The following is a 7,245-nucleotide window of genomic DNA, read 5'->3' as shown; positions in this document are numbered from 1 at the left end:
ACAAGTTCCACTTTGTTGGTAGAGCTTCTTTGCATGCTCGCCAAACAAAGTTTTTCACTTTACTCGGCACCTCCATCCCCTATAGATTTTTCCAAAACTCCGAATCATTAGCTGGTGTTTGTTGTGCATCAAAATTGTCTTGTAACAATCTATATCCCGATTGAACTGAGTACTGTCCTGATGGGGTAAATGGCCACACAATTGCATCGGGTTGGCTGGTGGAACTCAAGGGAATGCTCTTGATGACATCAGCTTCAGCTCTCTCAAAAACATGATCAACTACTTCATCTCGCCACTTCTTCTAGACCGGGTCAATCAGTACCTCAACACATGAATGCTCTTGTCCAAATATCACTGGGGTAGTGATTCTGGCATTATGTCTCGTAGGAAGCCAGTTATCAGACCAAATCTTGATCTGTTTACCATCCCGTACTCTCCACAATGCTCCTTTAGCTATAACATCCCTGCCTACAAGGATACTTCTCCATGCATATGAAGCTGAAGGGGAGTCTTTTGCCTCTAAGATCGATCCTCTAGGGAAGAATCTTGCCTTAAAAACTCTATGGAAAAGAGAGTTTTCATCATTGAGGAGTCGCCACGCCAATTTAGCCAACATAGCCTCATTGAACGTCGTGAGATCCTTAAATCCCATACCCCCTTGATTTTTATGTTGGCACAACTCATTCCACTTCACCCAATGGACTTTTCTTCGGTCTCTGCTTTGACCCCACCAAAACTTCCGAACAAGAGTCTCTAACTCATAACACAAAGTAACCGGGAATTTAAAACAACTCATTGTATATGTGGGTATGGCTTGAATGACGGATTTTATTAACACCTCCCTTCCGGCTTGTGATAACAACTTTCCTTCCCAACCTTGTAGGTGCTTCCAAACTCTTTGCTTTAAGTGCTCAAAACTTACCCTCTTGTTTCTCCCCACCATGGATGGCAAACCAAGATACTCTTCATAATTTTTCAAAGTGGACACTCCCAAATCATCCATGATTTTTTGTTGCATGTCAATGGGAGTGGACTTACTAAAAAAGAGCGCCGTTTTATCTCGATTTAATTTTTTCCCCGAAACTCTTTCATAAGAGGATAGAATCTCCAACACTTTTTGACAATCATTAGATGTAGCCCTACAAAACAATAGGCTATCGTCTGCAAAAAATAAGTGTGTTAGTTTTGGACCATTTCTACAAATAGATACCCCTTGGATGTCTCCATTGCTTGCTGCCTTGTGGATCATTCTATGAAGGCCCTCCAAACATAACAAAAAAAGATAGGGCAATAATGGGTCACCTTGACGAATCCCCCTACTAGGCTTTATGTTTCCACATGGCTCTCCATTAACCAAAAAAGAATAAGTTACCGAAGTAACACATTCCATAATTAGAGCAACCCACCACTCTTGAAAGCCCATTTGCACCATGACGCGTTTTAAAAAGGACCACTCAACACAATCATAAGCTTTGCTTATGTCGAGTTTGAGCGCCATGTAGCCAGACTTCCTAGAATTGTGGTTCTTCATGTGGTGTAAGGTCTCATATGCTACTAGAATATTATCCATAATGAGACGGCCTTTAATAAAGGCACTTTGATGTTCGGATATTATATAAGGCAGCACCTTCTTCAACCTATTAGCAAGCACCTTAGAGAATATTTTATACAGCACATTACATAGAGAAATTGGTCTAAACTCCGTTACCCTCTCCGAATTTTTTGTTTTTGGGATCAATGTCATAGAAGTATGATTTAAAGGACTAGGAAGGAAGCCAGAATTCAAAAAATTGAGAATAGAACCACTTACATCACCTCTTACCAAATCCCAAAAATTCTGGTAGAACAATGGGGGCATTCCATCCGGACCCAGTGCTTTTAAAGGAGCCATTTGCTTCAATGCATTGTCAATTTCCCAAGTTTGGAACTCACTAGTTAGAATCCCATTCATTTCCTCGGTCACCACTCTTGGAATGGAGTCTATCTCAACAGTCAATTCAATCGGATTGGATGAAGTGAACAACTGTTTGTAGTAATCCAAGAACATGTCTGAAATCTGGCTTTGTTCAGTACACCACTCATCCACATGATTCCAGATACCTGCTATGTGGTTCCGTCTCTTCCTTTGGGTGGCTTTACAGTGAAAGAAACGTGTGTTTCGATCACCATCTTTCAGATATAAGGTCCGAGACCTTTGTCTCCACATCCTCTCCTCTTTCCCCATGAGCACATTTATCTCTTTCTAAATTTGCACAACCCAGAGTGAGTTTCCAGTCTATAATGCCAACTTCTCTGCCCGAGCCAACTCTTTTCTCTTCTTTTCCAACTCTTTTCTAACATTACCGAAGCATTTTTGACTCCATCGAGTGAGTTCTTTGCCACTGTTTTCTATTTTGCTAAGCACACGTCGATTGTCACCTTCATCATAGCTTGCTTCCCAAACGCATTCTACAGTTTCCCCACACCCTTTATCCGCCAACCACATTTCCTCAAATCTAAATGGCTTCTTCTTCTGCTGAAACTCCAGACCAACTTGTTCAATCCATAGCAATTTATGATCTGAAGTCGTACTATCCACATGATATACCCAAGTACCCAGAAAATTCGAAAACCATTCAGCCGTGGCTACAACCCTGTCTAGTCTCTCCCAAATTGACACACCGGTACGATAATGTTTGCTCCACATAAATGGGAAACCTTTGAAACCCAAGTCCATGAAGTTGCACTCGTCCAATACCTTTCTAAAGAGCTGCATCTGAGCACGTGGTCGCAACGTCCCCCCTAACTTCTCTGAATGTTTTATCACCTCGTTGAAATCTCTGGCACATAACCAAGGTAATGAATTCTACCCATTCAATCGACGTAGGAGATCCCAAGATTCATGCCGCTTATGTGTTTCAGGCTCGCCGTAGAATCTAGTAAATCGCCAAGCTGAATCTGAACTTTTGTTGATGATAGCATCGATGTGGTTAAGTGACGAAGAAACAACTTCAACTTCAGTATCATTCCTCCAAAACAATACTAATCCACCTCCTCTAGTAATCCTAGGATCAACATGTTTGTGATCAAACCGAATCCTTTCCTTCACATAATCTAGCCTAGCTTCGTTTGCCAATGTTTCGGCCAAAAACACAACAGGGAGAGCTTTTGCCTGCACCAATTCCACAAGCTCTTGAATTGCGAGTTGGTTCCCAAGCCCCCTATAGTTCCAAACGATGCAACTCATTGCTCCTGGCGGGGTTGGGAACCAGCCTCTGTCAATACAGGAAAATTCTCTTTATCATTGCAAGAAACCAGAATTTTTTTTGCTTGGTAACTCACTCTGATCAGTTAACATGGTGATGGGGCGCTTCGAACCGATCTTATTGTCATTGGTAGCATGAAAATAGTTTAAATTTAGACTAAAAAGGCGTGGAAAATATGTTGTGGTTAAAAAAATGGTGATCCTAAACGTGTTGCAAGCGAGTCAATTCGATCGAGTTATAAGTCGACCAATACTTTTTCACATGCAAAAAATAAATAAATAAAATAATGATAATAACTTTTTCTTCTTGTCAATACAAATAAGAAAACAAATAACAAAATACTAAAAAAATTTAAGTTAAATTATACATAAATTCTTAAGATTTTTTTTGAGAAACAAACACGCACACACACAAGAGTGAGAGAAATGGGTTGCTTAAGAGAGCGTGTTGTGTGTAGTATAATTTGCCTCACCCTCCCTTAAAAGTTACCATGGCTTTTGAGTTAAGTTGTGACGTGCATTTGTGTCATAAATTCTTAAGCTGACTTGATACAATCCAAAGTTCACTAATGTCATGGACCATATCAATTTATCAACCTTCTCTACTACACCTATTTTTGTAATCTTGTTGCATGTAAAATAATAATAAAATTAAATTACCTACAAATATAACTAAAAAAAATTAATAAAATATAACATATTAGTAATCTTCATAGCATACATAAATTTTGTATGAATTGCACCTCAATCTACATGATGTTAGTGGTAGTCTAACAGAGCAGGCTCAAGCATATAGGCAACCAAAGAAATCGCCTAAGGCCCCTTCCTCTAACCAATATACTCCTATATATATATACATATATATACACACATATATATATATATATATATATATTGATTAAGTCTTCTTTACCCATTTACCCAGATTAAAAAAAAAAAAAAAGGTTTAAGGCCCCTTCTGTTGGCTAATAGTATGCGCTGTATATTAAAAGGAGCTCACTGTATCCCAATACATAGAAGAAGGTAAAGAAACAAAATTAAAATTAGACAAAACAGGTTTCTCTTGGATTGGCACATGTTTATGTCTTTATGCACATTTAATGGTCTATAATTTTTTTTTTTTTTTAAATAGGTATTAGGAACCTATAGCCTCTGTAGGCGCTGTAGCCATTGTCACGTCACATTAACCCATTTGTTACTTTATTAAAAAATATTATATTTTAGGATATATCACGAATTTAATTCTTGATTTTATTGATGTATTTCAATTTAGTCTTTAACGTTTTGAAAGTATTAATTTAGTCCTTAATTTTTTGGTATTATATCAAACTAGTCCTAACTGTTAAGTGATGATGAAAAAATACTGATGTTGCTAACGATTAAAATAAAAAATAATTTTTATATCAACTCAGATGCAACACAAACTTCTAACATGGATTAAACATAAAAAATAAAAAATACAATAAAAACAAAAAACAAAGCAAACAAAATTCAGCTTAAGGAAGATGGCAAATTATGATAAAATCCTAAATGAATCATGATCCCAAAATCTATGTGGGGGGGGGGGGGGGGGGGGAGTTGTTGCTGAGGTCAGATTGTCAATGGGGAAGGGGACATAGGGTTTGTAGTCTTCACCAGAGTGAGGTCCTTCGTCGAAGCGAGTGGAGGAGCTATATGGCCTGAGTCGCTATGAAGCAGCTTGCGTCCTCTAGCGATATGGTCATGAGCCGCTGGATTTTCTAGCGAAATTGGAGGAATTGGAGATCGGTTTCGTTGGGTTTAGGTTGGACGAGGCTGGATCTAGCCACACTTGCTAGAATTGGCTCCATTGAGATTCCAGAATTGAGAGCTCATATCTCTTGGAATTTAAATCAAACACTTCAGTAAATAAAAACAAACCAGATAATGTTTATCTCTTACACATGAGGAAAATTTTGGGATTTTTTATTTTATTTTATTATTATTATTATTTTTTGGTTATAGAATTGGTGAACAATTTGGGTTTGTAAGGTCTAGGACAATCAAATTCACCTTACAAGCCCGAGTGGATGTTAGCATGATTTGGTCAATTCAGTGTTGGGTTTTACTCAGTTTACCTTGTTGTTGATAAGGTAATTGTGACAACAAAGCATAATGACGATGAATAGTATATCTCCAAGCTGGTGGTTCATTTACTGTGATAAGGGGTGTTAATGGAGAGCAACTTGGTAGGGGTAATTTTAAACCAGTTATGATTTATGAGGCAGGGCAGGTGCTTCAACGGCAGTAACGTTGCTTCTAGTTCCAGATCCAAAGCTTACTTGTTGGTGTCTTCATTAGGTTTTTTTTTTTTTTTTTTTTAAGTTTAATCTGTGTCAGTAGTACACATGGCATCTAAGTTGACATAAAAATTAGTATTTTTTATTTTGGTCATTAGCTACATCAGTATTTTTCATTCATCACTTAACAATCGGGATTAATTTGATAGAATACCAAAAGGTTAGGGACTAAATTGACACATTCGAAACGTTAAGGATTAAATTGAAAAACACTAAAAAGGTTAGGGACTAAATTTGTAGTTTACCCTATATTTTAATCAATTTGATTTTTTCCATTTTCATTGGTATTGATTTTTTTTATTTTTTAATATTTCAAGTAATTTGTTTAATTTGTATTGTGAGGTATATTTTCATTATATATCCTTAATTTAAGAATAACTTACTTTGTAATAGTACTAATTTGTTAATTATATGATAAATAAAGTTTGTAGGTTTAGAGTATAAAGTGACCACATCATTTAGTAAAGTTGTAATCTTACTTTTGATAAATCATGTCTATTGTTTTATAATTTAAATTAATTTTATTTTAGTTAAATTATCATTTTCTACTATAATTTGTGTTTCATTTATTTTGAAATATTTTTTAATTATGTCTACTAGAAAGCATCTATAGATAAATTTCTTACTAATATTAAACAAGACTCAATAGAAAATTTGAGTGAAAATATAACAAATGAACAAAAAATCCATCAAAAAGGGTTAGAAGATAATAAAATTATACAAAAATAATATATGTATATATGTGTGTGTGTATATATATATATATATATATATATATAGAGAGAGAGAGAGAGAGAGAGAGAGCAAGACTTAGGTACAGTATTTAGATGTTGTTCCTTAGGCTCCCCTCTTAAAAGTCTGCCATGTGAATTTTTCTCATAGGATGGAAGTGTATTTTTTAGTTAAATAACCACATGGCTAAATCCTAAGAGGGAAACCTAAAGAATAGCATCTAAGGTACTGTACTTAAGTTTTGTCCATTTATATATATATATATATATATATATATATATATATTAAATCTCACTTGAAATTTTTGCCTTAAGCCCCAAAATTTGTAAGCCGGCTTTGAGATCTAACATTGAAAATCTTTGTACTTGTGAATTGAGATTTGAGAGTGATACTAAAAGGCAAAATTAAAAACAATGACATTCTAAATGTTTAGATTTAACTTTTAAGGTTTTTTTTTTTTTCAATGGCGCAGTGTACTAAACTATTTGGATAGCATTTGAAAGAACATGAATTGTCCGTGAGTTCCAATTAGTTCAACTAGTAAAGTTTTTTATGGTTGAATACGAGATCTGAGATTCAATCATTGCCTACACTAAAAACTGATTGGTGTTTTAATCTGATGATAAAGACATATTATTAGGAGCAAACGTCATAGGTTGAAACAATCTCAATATATATATATATATATATATATATATATGAATTGTTCCATTTGGACATTTGGTCTGATTATAAAAATAAAAAAATAAAATAAAATAAAAAAGGGCCAACTAGGTTGACCCAAATTTTTACTCTAGGTAATAATAAATCTCAGGTTGGATTAAGTGTTTTCCTTCGAGTTCAAGTCAAGTTAACGAGTTCGAGTCCATTTTTGTCAAGTCTACAAATATAAGGAATTCAATCAAATCATGGCTAAGCAACAGATAGATAATGAAAACCAAGCACAATTCG

The sequence above is a fragment of the Quercus robur genome, chromosome 10 (assembly GCF_932294415.1).
Source record: "Quercus robur chromosome 10, dhQueRobu3.1, whole genome shotgun sequence".
Lineage (NCBI taxonomy): Eukaryota > Viridiplantae > Streptophyta > Magnoliopsida > Fagales > Fagaceae > Quercus > Quercus robur.
The sequence above is the reverse complement of the archived record's forward strand: the minus strand, read 5'-3'. Positions refer to the sequence as shown.